The sequence below is a fragment of the Coenobita brevimanus genome, chromosome 29, assembly GCF_032717465.1.
Source record: "Coenobita brevimanus isolate Jiangsu-jjx chromosome 29, ASM3271746v2, whole genome shotgun sequence".
Classification (NCBI taxonomy): Eukaryota; Metazoa; Arthropoda; class Malacostraca; order Decapoda; family Coenobitidae; genus Coenobita; species Coenobita brevimanus.
In genome coordinates this window covers 1,879,529-1,897,500 of record NC_136982.1, presented here as the reverse complement: position 1 = coordinate 1,897,500, position 17,972 = coordinate 1,879,529, and positions in this window count along the sequence as shown.

Below are 17,972 nucleotides of genomic sequence, written 5' to 3'. Positions count from 1 at the left end.
TCTCCATCCTCTCCACATCATAGAACTGAATAAAAAGGTGAAAATGAATAATAATGAAAAGATAATTAGTTTATAAGCGTAAGGAGAATTAAAAACTTAAAATCAAAATAGTATCTGGTGCATAAATAACTCGTCTGGACTTTGTTGAAAAAATCGTCCCTTTTTCTTTTTCCCCATTCTCTCTCTCTCTCTCTCTCTCTCTCTCTCTCTCTCTCTCTCTCTCTTCTCCCCATCCCTTCCCTGCGCTTTCCTTTCCCCTCCCTGTCCACTCTCTTCCACTTTCTCTCCCCTCCTTCTCCCCTCTTTTCTCTCCATTCCTCCCCATTCTTCCTTTTTACTCCTCCCACTTCATCCCCTCCCTTCTCCCTCCTCCCCCTCCACTCCCCGTTCCCTCCATCTTTTGCTCCCCTCCCTCCCTCCATCCTTCATCTCCCTGTCTTTTCCCCTCACCTCTCTGTTTATTGATTATTTCATTACCCTTCCCCTCTTTTTTTTCTCCACTCCCTCTCCGTCCCTTCTCCTTTCCCCTCTCTACGTCCGCCCTCATTTCCCCTTTCTCCATTCCCTCTCCTTTCCCTTCCGTCCCCTCTCCGTTCCCCTCTCTCCGTCCCCTCTCCTCTCCTCTCTTTCCGTCCCCTCTCCTTTCACCGCTCTCCTTTCCTCTCTTTCCGTCCCCTCTCCTTTCCCCTCTCTTCTCTCTTTCTTTTCACACTCGACCTCCCCTTCCTCACTCTTTTCTGAAGCCGCCTTTGCCTTTCTTGTCTCCCCTCTCTTATTCCTGCTGTCTCTCCCTCCTCTTTCTTTTCTTGCTGTCTCCTTCCTCTCATCTCCCCTTTTCTGATCCTCACCTCCCTCACATCTCCCTCCCTCCCTCAAATCTCCCTCCCTTCCCTTCCCCACCTTCACCCTCTCCCTCTCCCCTCTCTTCCCCTCTCCCCCCTCCACCTTCACCCCGCCTCCTGCTCCCCTCAGATTTCACCCCATCCTCTCTCTCTCTCTCTCTCTCTCTCTCTCTCTCTCTCTCTCTCTCTCTCTCTCAGGAACACTTAACTCCCTCACCTTACGTCTGGTTGACCCCGGCCGATCCCTCTGAGATAAGATCCTGGCTAATACCGCTCCCCCCATACTCAACGGTAACCTTATCGCCTCTCAGGTGTGTGTGTGTGTGTGTGTGTGTGAGAGAGAGAGAGAGAGACAGACAGACAGACAGACAGACAGACATAAGATTAGATAAGAATGGATTGGATTAGATTTTGTGTTTGTTTGCTTGTTGGTATTTGTGGACTGAAAATATTTGCGTGTGTGCGTGCGTGCGTGCGATGCCCTTCCACTCACTCAGGTGTGTCTTGGTCAGCCCTAACTCAAGATGGTCAACTTTGTATTAGGCTATTCAGAGACATTTGTATAGCGTCAGGATAAGGTGGCTCGCTTTGTGTGTGTGTGTATGTGTGTGTGTGATACCTGTTTAAGTGTACCTGAGTGCCTGGATGAAGCGTCAGGCAATAGACAGATACGTAGGCAGATAGATAAGTGTGTGTGTGTATGTGTGTGTGTGTGTGTGTGTGTGTGTGTGTGTGTGTGTGTGTGTGTGTGTGTGTGTTTTATATATGTTTTTATCTGTGGAACAATTTATCTTTTTTATATAGCTTCTCTTGAGTATATAATATTTCTAATGATTTCAATTTATCTTTTTTTATCAATTGCATTTTTACTCATGGTTTTATTTTCAATGCTTTTTTTAATCTGACGCCATCCTTGGGTGGGAAAAGATCGACGTGATTATTCTGTGTATATATTATTTTTTGCCTGTGATTCCATGTTTATTGCTGTGTTTATTTCTATTCCATTCACTTATTCCTTTCCACATAATTTTGATTTTACGTTTTATGTGTTTTATTTGATTTATTTACATCAATAGTTTGTACGTGTGACTAATTATTCATTACCTTTTTATTGCTTTGTTTTTATCTTGTTCTTTTTTGTGTAATCTTAACATCTGATAAAATGTGTATAGTTATATTTACCGCTTGGAGTGGAGAGGTATATGAGAGAGGGAGGTGTGAATTGGGAGCAGGGCAGGGAAATGGCGGGGGACAGGGTGACGTGGAGGCGATTTGTTTGTGGCCACCCCTTACGGGATTAAGGCGTCTGGCAATATATAGATAGAGTTACAGCCAGTCTCTTTTTATCCTTCAAGATTTAGGGACCCGAACTTAAAAATGTAATACCTTTAGTCCTTTAAATTTTAGGGGTAGGTGATCGCACCCCCTCCCCCGTCACTTCCTTAGGATCGAACCTGCGCATGTTTGTCTCTCCATCCAGGGCATTCTAACCACTACCCCACCAGGTGTTTGATTAGACTCCCCTCACCTTGACTTGACCCAGATTTTCGCCCTTTTTGTAGCCTCCTATATTTGTTGTTGTTGTTGTTATTGTTGTTTGTTGTTGTTGTTGCTATAAGGGTTAGAGGAATGTTATATTAATCTCTTCAGTACGAGAGGTTGGTTCTGAGTTAAACAAACACACACACACACACACACACACACACACACACACACACACACAAGACACATCAGCGTAAAGAAGGAATTATCCTTGTATGTTGCTGATCCAAAATACGTTAATATTGAGAGAGAGAGAGAGAGAGAGAGAGAGAGAGAGAGAGAGAGAGAGAGAGAATGAAACTACGTCGTTATTTAAGAGAGAGAGAGAGAAATGGAGAAATGAATTCCCCGAGCTAGGCAACTAAGGCCATATAGCCCCGCTGGGGTTACAGGAGGGAGCTACCCCTCCCGGCAACGGTAGAGAGAGAGAGAGAGAGAATGAAACTACGTCGTTATTTGAGAGAGAGAGAGAGAGAGAGATGAGTAAAATGCAAGAAAATATTACAAGTGACGTCCATATTAAAGCGATATTAATAACATCAAGAAAATAATAAGTAATATGTAAAATAAATCGCTAAATAAACAGTGTTACGAAGGCTCCTGGCCCTGAGAGAATACGGCTGAAGGTCCGGATCAGAAATAATTAGTGATGTATTGATCTTGGGGCTCCCAGGACAGCAGACAGGCAGACAGAGAGAGACAGGCAGACAGACATAGAGAGACCGACAGAGTAACATAACGACGGACAGACAGACAGACAGAAAGGCAGAGAGGCAGGCAGACAGATAGACAGGCAGAGAGGCAGACAGACAGACGAAGTAACAACGACGGACAAACAGACAGAGAGAGGCAGACAGACAGACACACAGAGTAACGTAACGAGAGAGAGAGAGAGAGAGAGAGAGAGAGAGAGAGAGAGAGAGAGAGAGAGAGAGAGAGACAGAGACAGAGACAGAGAGACAGAGACAGAGAGAGAGAGAGAGGGAAGAAGGGGAGAAGATGCAAAGGAAGAGATGAGGTGAAGGAGAAAGAGAGCGAAGAAAAATGAGTAGAAAAGAGGAGGAGGGAGGAGGAGAGGAGGGAAAAAGAAAGAAGAGGAGGAAGGAAGGGAGGGAAGATGCTTGAGAAGTTGGAAGAGAGGGAAGAATGAGAAGAGAGAGGAGGAGAGGGGGAAGAGTGAGGAAGAGGAGTAGATGGGAAGTTGAATAGAGAGAAAGGGAAGAAGAGTAGGAGGAAGAAGAGAGGTAGAGAAGATGAAGAATGAGGAAGTGGAGAAGAGAAGAAGAATGACGAGGAGGAGGAGAAGAGAGGAAGAAGAAGAAAGAGAAAGTGAGGAAGAGAATATGGAGGAGGAGTAGAGGAGGGAAGAAGAATGAAAAGGAGAGGGGGAGAAGAATAGAGAGGAAGAGAGATGCAAGAAAGATGAGAAAGAGGAGTAAAGAAAAATAAAGAAGAGAAATGGAAGAGGACTTAGGAGGAAGAGCGAGAGAGAGAGAGAGAGAGAGGGGAGAAAAGTGAGGAGAAGGATGGAAGAAGAATGAAGAGGAGGAAGAGAAAGACGGAAGAATAATGAGGAGGAAGAGGAAGAGAGAGAGATGAAAGAAGAATACGGAGAAGAAAGAGAGATATGAATGACGAATGAGGAGAAGGAAGAGAGTAATGTTGAAGAATGAAGAGGAGAAAAAGGCCGAAAAACAGAATAAGGAGGAGGATACGTGAGAAGAAAAGGAGGAGGAGGAGGAGGGAAGAAGAATGAGGAGAAGGAAGGAGGAGGAGGAGAGAGAGGGAAGAAGGAAGAAAGGAGGAGGAGGCGGCCAGTTACCTCTCAAAGCACCTTGTATTTTGGTTTCCAGTTATGAGCGAGTGTACGTTATATATATATATATTGCGATTCTAAAGATACCTCACGCTTCCATGTGTGTCCGGGGAAATGAAGATAGTAATGAAGATGGAAATGAACATGGAAAGACGTGAGAATGTGTGTTTGTAAGTTAGATGGAAATGAGGATGTTTGTAAGTTAGATGGAAATGAGGATGGACAGGTTTGAGTGTGTGTTTGTAAATAGATGGAAATGAGGATGGAAAGGCTTAAGGATGTGTGTTTGCAAGATAGTTTATATATGTATGTAAGTATGTGTGTGTATATGTATGTATGTGAGATAGTTTACATACAAAGGTGAAGTTATGTATGTATGTAAGGTCGTTTTTTATGTATGTAGGTGAATGTATGTATGTACTTGTGTATGTATGTATAGATGTAAGAGTTTATGTATGTAGGTGAATGTATGTGTGTATGTATGTACGAGAATGTATGTATGTATATATGTATGCATGTAAGAGAATGTATGTATATTGCTATGCTAAAAATAGGAGACTTTTCCATATGTCTGTGAGGGTATGATGGAAATGAAGATAAAATGCTAAAGAATGTATGAATAGAAATGAATACATCTTCTCAGTAATGATGCTAAGTACAATAATCTTTTCCAAATAAGGACGAAAAACAATGACGAATTTTATGAAAGTACAAACGCTAGATATTTTTCCTTTGTACGGAGACGATTGAGATGATAGAAACGTCTTTAAGAGCAGCGAGGAATTTAAAGATGAAAAGGACGATGTAATGCTAGAAGTTATGTGTAAGAGAATTTATGTAGCATCCGCAGAGAAATAAATAAGTAAATAAATGTTACTTATATTGCTCGAGATAGTACTGTACACACAATCTTTATAAGTATGAGGAAAACGAATGAAGATAGGATGCAACTCCTTTTAAGTTTGAGGAAAATGAATGAAGATAGGATGCAAAACCTTATAAGTTTGAGGAAAATGAATGAAGATAGGATGCAACTCCTTTTAAGTTTGAGGAAAATGAATGAAGATAAGATGCAATACCTTATCAGTTTGAGGAAAGTGAATAGGGCAGTGAAAAGAGGATTAAGGAGAATATGTAAGAAAGTGAATTTAATATATTGTGAGATTAAAGACAGTAGATTCATTCATTCAGGTGTGTGAAAGGAGTGAAGATAATTATGCAGACAGGGCGCAAGAGACTGTATATGCTAAGAAAATTTATACATGCAGTAAATGTATAATAGGGAGGATAGATGAGAGTATGTGTGTAGGATATGTAAGAAAGTATATGTATGGAAGAAATTGTATGGTATTTATATATTGACAGTAATAATTATAGTACACTAATTCGCATTTTATGGAAAGAATAAATTAAAGAAATGCATAGCTATATGAATAGGTAGATAGATAGATAGATATATTACGGTGCTGGTAAACTTTTCCGTGTGTGGGTGGGAAATGAAGCTGGAGTGGAAATGTAAATAGTGATGTAAATGAAGATGAGATGGAAGATGTACAGTAGGCAAGGAAATGAAGGCATGGATGGAAGTGTGTTATTTCTACTGCCTTGCTAATGAGAGATGATTCTTTCACCTGTACTGATAGAAATGACACCAGAATACAAATATACCTGGTGGTGGTGGTGGTGGTGGTGGTGGTGGTGGTAGTAGGAGTGGTGAAGGTTGTCATTACACACCTTGGCTCTTTAATTAACCTGCGTCGGAAGTGTTGTGGTGCAGGTACACACACACACACACACACACACACACACACACACACACACACACACACACACACACACACACACACACACACACACACACACACACAACGGCCATTTTTAGATTCACTACTACGACCTTTAATCTCTCTCTCTCTCTCTCTCTCTCTCTCTCTCTCATAAAATCGTCCGAGGGGAGCAAGAATAAAGGCGAACGTAAAATTCCGGACACTACTATCGTCCCACTTCAGTACGATAAATAATGGGAGGGTGAACGATAACATCTGAAACCGACTTAGGCACTCTATGGAATCCAACAATATTTTTCAGAATAATGTGTACGAGTTTCAAAATACTTCGTCTTAAAAAAAAGGGGAGCATTATTTTTGACCCCAGCTGTACGTCACTGGATTTAAGGGGTTAAGTTCCCTAACGCCTCTTCCTAAGCGATTTATTTTTTGCCTATTTCGCCTACCTACCCTTTTTTTCCCAACACCTTTTTCCGTGTTCTTGTCGATTAAGGAAGCTCCCAAACACCTTTTCCTAAGCGATTTATTTTGCTAATTACACCTTACCACCCTCTTTCCCTAACACCTCTTCCTAAGCGATTTTTTTTTTCTTATTACATCTTACCACTTTCTTGACCTAACTCCTCTTCCTAAGCGATTTATTTTGCTTATTACACCTTACCACCCGCTTTTGTGTTATTCTAATATCGCCATACTCTGCATAAATGACACGCAGAATTATGTTACCCAGACCTGTCCGAAAATAAATCGCTAAGGAGGAGGTGTTAGGGAGCCTCCTTAACCGGCCACAATACGGGCCTATCTAAATTCTCCAGTTCGAAAAGTGAGCGAGCGAGCGAGCGAGAGAGAGAGAGAGAGAGAAATATGACTTACAAGCAGGAAGCGTACCCCATACAATAAGCGTAGTCCGCCTGGAAGACTGATTTGACTAGTAACCAAGGAGACTCATTCCTATCTCAAGGCCCATTGAACTTCACGCAAGCAAGAGTTAGTGGTCAAATTGCGATAGTGACCTGGTTCTCTCAGATGAAAAATAAACATAAACATAATAATAATAATAATAATAATAATAAAGAAATAAGCATAATAATACAATATAGTGAATTATCCTTCAGTGTAAAATATTCTCAGGGTAAATTATTCTCAGGTGTAAAATATTCAGGTGTCAGTTATTTGATGATGTAAATTATTCAGGTGTCAATTATTCTCAGGTGTCAATTATTCAGGTGTATTTTATTGTCAGGTGTAAATTATTCTCAGGTGTAAATTATTCCCAGGTGTAAATTATTCTCAGGTGTAAATTATTCTCAGGTGTAAATTATTCAGGTGTAAATTATTCTCAGGTGTATTTTATTCTCAGGTGTAAATTATTCCCAGGTGGTAATCGCGACCCTTGACCTTTGCCTCCCTCTGCTCAGAATACCGATACGTACCTGTGGCTGAGTTTTATTTTAATTACAGGTGAACACGACACGTCAGCTAGGTGTAATTATTCTTAGCCTGACTTGTGACGATACTATTATTATTATTATTATTATTATTATTATTATTATTATTATTATTATTATTATTATGTCTCTCTCTCTCTCTCTCTCTCTCTCTCTCTCTCTCTCTCTCTCTCATTTGGCGAAGATCACTAACCCATTTCTGTTCTTTGCCCGACCTTTGCCTCTCCATCTGTATTTTATCACCAAATCTCAAGCTATCCATAGTAACAATGATTTTTGTCTCTTATCTTAACTATAGTGCGTTTGTTCTAACTTGGCAAAAGTCACTAACCCGTTCTTGCTCCTTGGTGTTGGGGGAGGCGGTGGCTGAGTCGGTAGAGAGATGGCCTGCAGTCTAAACGGGCACAGTTTCAAATCCCGGGTGTGGCAGGGAAGAGTGTAAGGATTTGGATTTCATGAGAGACTTAATTGATTTACCTGAAGAAAATACCCCCGCTAATACCAACACACCAGTCCTGTATGAGACAGCCCTAGCATGTATTCAGTATGGACGGTGGGTGTTAGCGCCGAAGTGGTGACATGTGGAAGTGTATGGTGTGTAGGAGGACAGCTGGGTCTTGGGAACAGGTTGTGAAGTCAGTGCCCAGAGTCGGAGAGAGAGAGAGAGAGATTGGGGGTCAGAGTGATTGCTTTCAAATGCCACGCAAAATTACCCCTAAAGGACCATTTTACAAGGTACCGTACAAGACCCCAGTTTTTTATGATAATTTTTGAGGTCTGTGATGAGGATGGAAGATGTCTCACCTTTATTGTTGCTAATTACGCTTCCTTAGGCTCATTACGCCTCATTACCCCTTGTGTGTTATTACGTAAACTATTTAGGTGTTAATCATCATCATCATCATCATCATCATCGTTGTCCTCGTCGTCATCATTGCCATCTTCATTTTCATCAATGTCAACATCATCATCATCATCTTATTTATCATCATTGTCATCATCATCATCATCGTCATCATCATCATCATCATCATCATCATCTTATTTATCATCATCATCATCATCATCATCATCATCATCATCATCATGGAGAGTCTGAGAATCACATGATAGAATGAGATACAATATAAACTACTTGCCTAAGATGTTGGAGTGTGTTTGGGTGTAAATGCAAAATAAGTCTCCGATGGAAGGGTGCTTGGAAGTCTGTGCCACCTGAAATACGGCCCTGTAGGCGAATTTTTCTGCCAGGGTGTACATAAAAGAAAAAGGAAAAGCATGAGAGGAGGATCAAGAGTGAAGACTGTAAAGGAAGCGTAGGATGAGGTAGGGTGAGAAGGCTGGGGTAATAGGATGAGAGAGAGAGAGAGAGAGAGAGAAAAAAACTGTGAGGGTGGAGTACATTTTGAGAGGGAGAGAATGGAGCACAGTACAGGGGAGACGCAGAACACAAGGAGAGGCAACGACCACAGAATGAGACACAGAAAATCAGGCACAGGGTGAGGCAGAGAGAATGAGGCACAGGGTGAGGCAGAGCGAATCAGGCATAGGGTGAGGCAGAGCGAATGAGGCTCAGGGGGTGGCACAGAGAATCCAGAGAGATCGTGAGCGAGGGTACGATGTTAAAGGTGATGTCTGCTGCGGCCTCCCTCACAGCTGCATTATTGACGGGACCTCCCAGCCCTCGCCGGCCTCACTTCGCCCACCCCTGCGCCGATACACTCCTCCTCTCCTACTCGATCTCTTGTACACCTCCTAGTCGTATTCTTCCAGGCGCAGCTGTACCTCTTCTCCTGCAGCGGTACTCCACATATACAGTTCCTTGCGTCATCTTCGCTCCTCTTTCTGCCTCCCTGCCCGTCCCACTTCGCCTTCCCGTGCGCTGCTTGACCCCCCTCCCCCCTGCCTGATGTGATGTCCTACCAAGGTCCTGCCGCAGCTGCCTTCCTGCTGCCACAGCTGCACCTGCCTCACCTCTACTCCTCATGCCGTAGCTGCATTCCTGCCACAGCTGCACTCCTCATGCCACAGCTGCACTCCTGCCTTAGCTTTACTCCTCCTGCCTTAGCTTTACTCCTCCTGCCGCAGCTGCACTCCTCCTGACGCAGCTGTACTCCTCCTGACGCAGCTGTACTCCTCCCACCGTCCTCTAGCGTCAAGCAACAAGTGACTCATGCATCTCCGCTTACCACAGAGGCTGCTACATCAGAGGCTGTATTAATGTGTGTGTGTGTGTGTGTGTGTGTGTGTGTGTTCAGCTCATTCAGTCGCCGCAGTGTGTGTGTGTGTGTGTGTGTTCAGCTCATTCAGTCGCCGCAGTGGTCGGGTGGTTAACATTCCTTGCAGTGAACATCGGCTCAACAACTCCAGGGTTCGAATCCTGGTATGGACAGCTGGTTTCACTCGACTCAGGTGACCGTGCTTTATTCTTATTTTTCTTTATTTTATAGGTAAAATGAGTACCTGGGTAACACGTGATATGGGTAACTGTGATGACCTCGAGGACAGTGACCTTGTATCCTGGGTGAAAACACACACACACACACACACACACACACACACACACACACACAGCATCGCGGTCTCATCAACTTTGCCTCAGCCTGTATCTTTATTTTAGCGACTTATATTTAACCTTGTTCTTTGCCACCTCCAGACGATTTTCTTCAAGACAGGAAGGATCTGTGATAGTGAGGGGCCTTAAATGAGCTTTTATCTTCCCTTTCCAAGTTATAAAATGGCCTCTTAGCTGAATATAATCATCTCTCCGTGGCAATAATACTCTCTTAAGTACCTCGTCAGCTTGTGTTGAAATGAAAAGCTGTTTAGAAGAATGTTTACACCGGCGCTCGTGGTGAGGGAAGGGAGAAGGGGTGTTGTTTTTGTCGGCATGTCTTTGTGTCCTGTGTGTGTGTGTGTGTGTGTGTGTGTGTGTGTGTGAGAGAGAGAGAGAGAGAGAGGACAAGGTTGAGTGAGGCTTTGTGTACAGGTGTATGTCTGTCAAGGTGTGTATATCTATCTTCCTGTATATCTGTGTGTTTGTCTTCATATCTCTATCTCCAGAAGTGTTTATCTATCTTCAGGTGTGTTTATCTACCTGTCCTGGTGCGAGTGACGTTATATTTACCTTTTTTCCAATATTAATTTCGACTACAGGTATTTCAACTCTTACCTGTTTTCAAAAATTAATTAAGTGAAGCAGTATTTTATGTTACCTGCTACTATTACGATCTTTTGATATCAATAAATCTGAATATCTATTTTTATTTTTTATCTAAGACTTATGACCCTCTTACATACTTCATTGATTGATTCTTTACACCTGTTTAATAATTATCACCTGAGGCTCTGATGACCTCTCTCTTCACTACCTGTTCTTTTACTGTCATGTACACTCAGCAGCAAAAGTCATGTCCTCCCCTCTCCTACTCTCTCTCTCTCTCTCTCTCTCTCTCTCTCTCTCTCTCTCTCTCTCTCTCTCTCTCTCTCTCGAAAATCAGTGTCATGAGTCTACAGCAAATGACACTATTTACGTGACCAAAATCAGTGTCATCTGTGCCATTGAACCCCGGATTAAAGACACCAATTTTCAGATACCATAAACAGATAAGCAAAAGAGATAATAAGACCTAAATTGGCGATAGGAAGTGTATTACAGTTGACGTGTTAATGATGACTGCATTCCGTTCACTTTATCTATACCCTTTCTACTCTAACCTGGCTTAAAATCGACAGCTGTCCGTCTTGAACGCAGAGCTGCGACAGTAGATGAACAGTAGACCATGATGCTGGTCACGAAGAAGTGCCGTGAAAAAGGACGTACTGTAGAGCCGTAGTATTGACCTTTTCTTCCACTGAGCTACGGGAAACAAGCTGCAAAAGGACGAAAATCTGGGCCAAGTTAAAGTGAAAAGAGTTTAGGGATAATCTTCCCATCTCTTCCTCTTAAGTGCTGAGCTATACCAAGAAATCAACACTTAATGTTTGGTGCTAGTCACGAAGAAGTGCCATGGAAGGGATATAGAGCCGTAGTATTATCTTATTCTGACTGTGCGCTACGCGGAATCTATCTATCTATCTATATACCTAGGCTGCTTCCCCCAAGGAAAGGAAGGTAGCCGAGACAGGACGACACACTCCCCATTTACTCATCCATTCAAACACATTCATTCGCATCTTAGCCCCAAGGGGAGAACGGACAGATCCTCACCGCACCACACCGCACAAGGGTCAACTGCGCAATGCAATCAGTGACATCCGCAGCAGGGCCCGACAGCAGAGCTGGTTTACCCCTGCCACATCATAACAGACCCATCCCCTTACACGCACCTGACCTGACTAGCTGATCAGACCAAATGCGGGAGAATATCCCCTCAGGGCTGCGTCATCACTTATTCATTCACAATTTCTCTCCATTTATTTCTGTCACGCACAGCCACTCTTCCTTGCTCAACAGACATCCCTCTCGCATCCAGCGCTCTCTTCACACTGTCCATCCATCCTATTCGTAGTCTTCCTCTCAGTCTTACACCTCTCACATCAGATCTAGTTATCTTTTTCACCAATCGCTCATTATCCATTCTCTCCATATGCCCAAACCATCGCAACACCCTCTGCTCAACTCTACCAGCCATCTCCCGAACTACTCCAGTTCTCCTTCGCACTTCGTCATATCGCACTCGATCCATACGCGTCACTCCACACATACTCCTCAGACACCTCATCTCCATTACATTCAAACTTTTTCTCTCTGCTACACCCATATTCCATGTTTCAGCCCCATATAACGCAGTCGGTACTACAACACCTTCATACAACCTTCTCTTTACATCCATTCTAAGCGAACGACATCTAAACACTTTTTTCATTCCTGCCAGCACCTTTCCTACTTCATTTATTCTAAACTTCACTTCTGCATCTATTCTTCCATCCACAGCAACATGTGACCCTAGATATTTAAAACACTCTGCCTCCTCAAGCAACTCGCCATTCAAAGCTATATTCATCCCCGTACCATCTATCAACCTCGTACACTTCATCACTTTACTCTTATTCTCATTTACTTTCAATTTCTTCCTTTCACACACCCTTCCAAACTCCTCTACCAACTGTCTCAATCTCTCCTCTGAATCAGCCACCAGTGCAGTATCATCTGCAAACAGCAGCTGCTTTAGATTCCAATCTCCACCATCAACATTCACCAGACTCAGACCTCCACCTAAAACTCTTGCATTCACCTCCCTTACAACACCATCCATGTAAATATTAAACAACCAAGGTGACATCACACATCCCTGTCGCAGCCCCACTCTCACAGGAAACCAGTCACTCACAGCATTTCCCACTCTTACACACGCTCTACTATTTACATAAAAACTTTTCACCCCTTTTAGTAACCTACCATCAAGTCCATACAATCTTAAAACAGTCCACAAAGCCTCCCTATCAATTCTATCATACGCTTTCTCTAAATCCATGAATGCCCAAAACACATCCTTGCCTTTCGCTAAATACTTTTCACACACTTGTCTCACAGCAAACACCTGATCCACGCATCCCCTCCCTCTCCTAAAGCCACACTGCTCTTCACCAATCACTCCCTCTGTACCCTCTCTAACTCTCATAATTAACACTGTACCATAAACCTTACCTACAACACTCAACAGACTTATACCCCTAAGGCTAGTACATTCATACTTATCACCCTTGCCTTTATACAACGGGACCACACAAGCACTTGCCCAGTCAATTGGCACCATACCTTTCACAAAGCACACATTCAACAATCTTACTAACCAGTCAACAATGGTCACTCCACCACCTTTCAGGCATTCCACAGCACACCCATCCATACCTGCAGCTTTCCCTGTTTTCATCTCCTTTACTGCCTTCTCCACTTCCTCCTTCGTGATCAAAGAATCATTCAACTCTCCCAACACATTTATTCCTTGCACCCTTCCATCTGCCACAATCTCAGCCACCCTTTCCTCCTCTACATTTAACAGTCTTTCAAAATACTCTGCCCATTTCTTCCTTACTGCATCCATCTCAGTTAACATCCTTCCATCCTCTGCTTTTACTCGTTCTTCCTTCCCAGACTCTCCCTTTCGCACCCTTTTCACCTCCCTCCAAAACATTTTCTTATTCTGTTGAAAATTCCCTGTCAGCTGCCTACCCCACCTCTCATCTGCTGCCACTTTAGCATCACGCACAGCCCTTCTCGCCCTATTCCTCTTTTCCTTATACCTTTCATATGACATGTCATCCTTCCTCTGCAGCCGCACTTCATATGCACGCCTCTTCTCAGCCACAGCCATACTTACTTCCTCGCACCACCATTCACTTCCTTTTCTTACACCACCACCCACACGTCTCACACCACACACCTCTTCTGCATGCCTCACCACACCACTCTTAAACAACTGCCATTCCTCCTCCACACTGCCATTTTCCTGATCTTTTAGTGCATTCCACTCATCTTTCAATTTCTCCTGATACTCTATCTTTGTCTCTCTTTAATCCAACTCACTCACTTTCAAAACCTCCCTGCCACACCTAACCCTCCTAGCTCTCACCCATCTCTTACCTACTCTTAACTTTCCCTCCACCAGGTAGTGGTCAGACATACCTCCACCCTCCCCTCTCAGAACTCTCACATCCAACAATCTTCCTATTACATTCCTAGACACAACCACATAGTCCATCAAAGCTCTATCAACAACCCTTCCACCCTCGTGTCTCACCCATGTATACTTATAAATATCTTTCTTCTCAAACAGCGTATTTCCAATCACCATCTCTCGCTCAACACACATCGCTATCATTCGTTCCCCATTTTTATTTCTTCCAGGCACACCATGCATACCAACTACGCCTTCAGCTGCTACATTTCCCACTCTAGCATTCAGATCTCCCATCAATACCACATTCACATTCGCTGCAAAACTCTGCAGACACTCATCAACATCATTCCAGAAAGACTCCCTCTCTTCTTCATCCCTTTCACTACCAGGCCCATATGCACTCACAAACACCCACAGCTCACGTTCAAATTTCGCTTTCACCCACATCAGTCTCGATGACACCTCCTTCCATTCAATCACACACTGCTGTACTTCCGGACTCACTAACAAGGCCACACCTTCTCTTGCCCTTCCTCTATCAACACCTGACAATCTTCCATTCACACTTCCAAACATAGACTCACCCTTCCCTTTCATCTTCGTTTCACTCAAAGCTAACACATCCAACTTTCTTCTCACAAACTTTCTTCCAATCTCCTCCCTTTTAGCTTCAATCGTACTACATCCACGCACATTCATAGACCCAATCTTCAGGGTACGGGGATAACTCCATCCCCCATCCCTTTCTCTGGCCTGTCTCTTTTTAGGAACTAAAAAACAGAGGAGGGGGTCCCTAGTTCCCTCACCCCGCCCCTTTTAGTCGCCTTTTACGACACGCAGGGAATACGGTGGCAGTATTCTTCCTAACACAACCTGGCCGCAGAGTAGTAGTACCACCCTATAGTGCGGCCAGATTGTGTCCCCCCCGCCACAGGGGGACTACGCGGAATAAACTGCAAAAATGACAAAAAAATACGTCAAGTTAAAATTAATAAACTGTCTCTTTTTAGTCCTGCAGTTTTCAAGCATAGGTCTGTGCCATCAATAATTTTCTATCTATCGATCTATTACCAGACGCCTTAATCTCGTAAGGGGTGGCCACAAACAAATCGCCTCCATGTGGCCCTGTCCCCCTCCATTTCATTGCCCTGCTCCCAGCTCACACCCCCTCTCTCAGACGCATTCCTCTCCACTCCATCCCTCCGTCTCATCCTTGGCCTCCCCCTCGCTCTCCCCTCCCTCCACCTCAGTCACATACACTCAGTAATTTTATAGTTTTTAGCATAGTCGTTTTTCAGTCATCCCCAGCGACCATTACAAGCCTTCCCCCTGTCTTCAATGGCTGATTCTGTGGGATTAAGACAGTGACGTTCCTTGCTAGACGCCTTAATCCTTAGCCAGGCACACTGTCTAATGCTGAGTGACTGACGCTGTGTGTGTGTGTGTGTGTGTGTGTGTGTGTGTGTGTGTGTGTGTATGTGCAGCTGTCTATCTGCCCTTGATCAGTCCGTGTGTGTGTGTGTGTGTGTGTGTGTGTGTGTGTGTGTGTGTGTCATGTGCAGCTGTCTATCTGCTCTTGATGAGTCCGTGTGTGTGTGTGTGTGTGTGTGTGTGTGTGTGTGTGTGTGTGTGTGTGTGTGTGTGTGTGTGTGTGTGTGTGTGTGTGATGTGCAGCTGTCTATCTGCCCCTAGTCTGTTCGTGTACGTTTGTCTGTGTGTCTTTATGTACAGTATTGGTATGTATGTATGTATTTATGTATAGAAGTCATGAACGTCCCCTTTGCTTTCTGTGTTATGGCATGTGTGTATGTATGTATGTGTGTGTGTGTATTACGACTCCACTTGCCTTAGTTGTCAGTAATGTGGGTTGTGTATGTGTATGTACGTATTTATGTATGTGCGTTTTTTATATTGAGAGAGAGAGAGAGAGAGAGAGAGAGCTAATGCGTAATATGCAAAAATAAATCGCTTAGTAAGAGACGGTTGGAAACCCAGTAAGCAGAAGAGAAAACGACCCTTTGATTAGCATGATTTCAAGCACATCTTCCGTAGCGATTTATTTTTTATAATTTCTCGTATGTTCTCCCTGTATGCTTTCCCTGAGGTGAATAAAATCGTCTGGTGAGATCAAGAGTAAAATTTAAGAGTCATCGAATGTTCAGTTAGCGTGCGAGATTCAGAAATAAATCGCTAAGGAAAAGGTGCTAGGAGATTCAGAAATACATCCCTAAGGTAAAGGTGCTAGGAGATTCAGGAATAAATTGCTGAGGAAAAAGTGCAAGGAGATTCAGAAATAAATCGCTAAGGAAAAGATGCTAGGAGATTCAGAAATAAATCGCTAAGGAAAAGGTGCTAGGAGGTTCAGAAATAAATTGCTGAGGAAAAGGTGCTAGGAGATTTTGAAATAAATCGCTAAGGTAAAGGCGTTAGGAGATTCAGAAATAAATCGCTAAGGTAAAGGTGCTAGGAGATTCAGAAATAAATTGCCAAGGAAAAGGTGCAAGGAGATTCAGAAATAAATCGCTAAGGAGAATGTGCGAGGAGATTCAGTAATAAATCGCTAAGGAAAAGGTGCTAGATGTAGAAATAATCGCCAAGGAAAAGATGCTAAGAGATTCAGAAATAAATCGCTAAGGAGAATGTGCTAGGAGATTCAGAAATATATCGCCAAGGAAAAGGTGCTAGATGTAGAAATAATCGCCAAGGAACAGTTGCTAGGAGATTTAGAGATAATCGCTAAGGAAAAGGTGCTAGGAGATTCAGAAATAAATTGCTGAGGAAAACGTGCTAGGAGATTTTGAAATAAATCGCTAAGGAAAAGGTGTTAGGAGATCCAGAAATAAATTGCTGAGGAAAAGGTGCTAGAAGATTCAGAAATAAATCTCTTAAGGAAAAGGTGCTAGGTTTGGAAATAATCGCCAAGGAAAAGATGCTAGGAGATTCAGAAATAAATCGCTAAGGAAAAGGTGCTGGGGAACTTTAACGGATGGTATAAAGGACCGTCTCTTTCTCCACGTAAGATACATCGTCTCTTTGTTGGTCTTTGTTGGTCTCTATTCATCTTATTCAGTCCCTTTAATGAGAAAAAATAGTTACCTAAGTTTTCATCCCTGTTTTCTTGATGTGTTTTTCTTACCCCCTTGAGCCAACGGACGCATGTCATTTTCTTAAGTTTAGAATATTTTACTTAATTTAGAAAACTCTCGTAGTAAAAGGAGTTAGGAAGGCTTTATTTAACGCTGACGAGGAGAGTGTATGTGAGGTGGAGGAGGGATAGGGAGGGAGAGGTCAAGGATGAGATGGAGGGATGGAGTGGAGAGGTATATGGGAGTGGGGGGTGGGTGAGCTGGGAGCAGGGCAGTGAAATGGCTAGGGACAGAACGACATGGAGGCGATTAAGGCGTTTGCAATAGATAGATAGATAGATGGTTAGAAAGCCTCCGAGATTAAATAAATTCGACTAAAGCAATCAGGAATAAATATACAGACCATCGTAGTTTAAACGTGTTTTGTTTACATGCCCTCCGGAAGCCACGCCCACTTCCAAGATGGCCGACCGTAGGGGTAATTGTTTTTCGTTTGGACCGAGTTTATTTATTTATTTATTTACTTATTTATTTGTATTTTTAGTTGGTTTGTTTTTTCATCTGATGGGATTGCGTCAGGCTTTCCCAGTTTAAATGGTAAATCGCGGTTGCGTGAAATTTGGTGGTTTTTGGTTATGAGAAAGGTATAAGCCCCCCCCCCTTCTCTCTCTCTCTCTCTCATCGCAAGGGGGTGGGTTCTTCCGAGCTGAATAAAATCGTCTAGCGGGAGCAAAAATAAACTGATAAAGGGAAAAAATCTTAGTAGTGAAAATACAACATATACAACATCTTCAAGGGGTCAAAATACAATTAATACAACACCGTAAG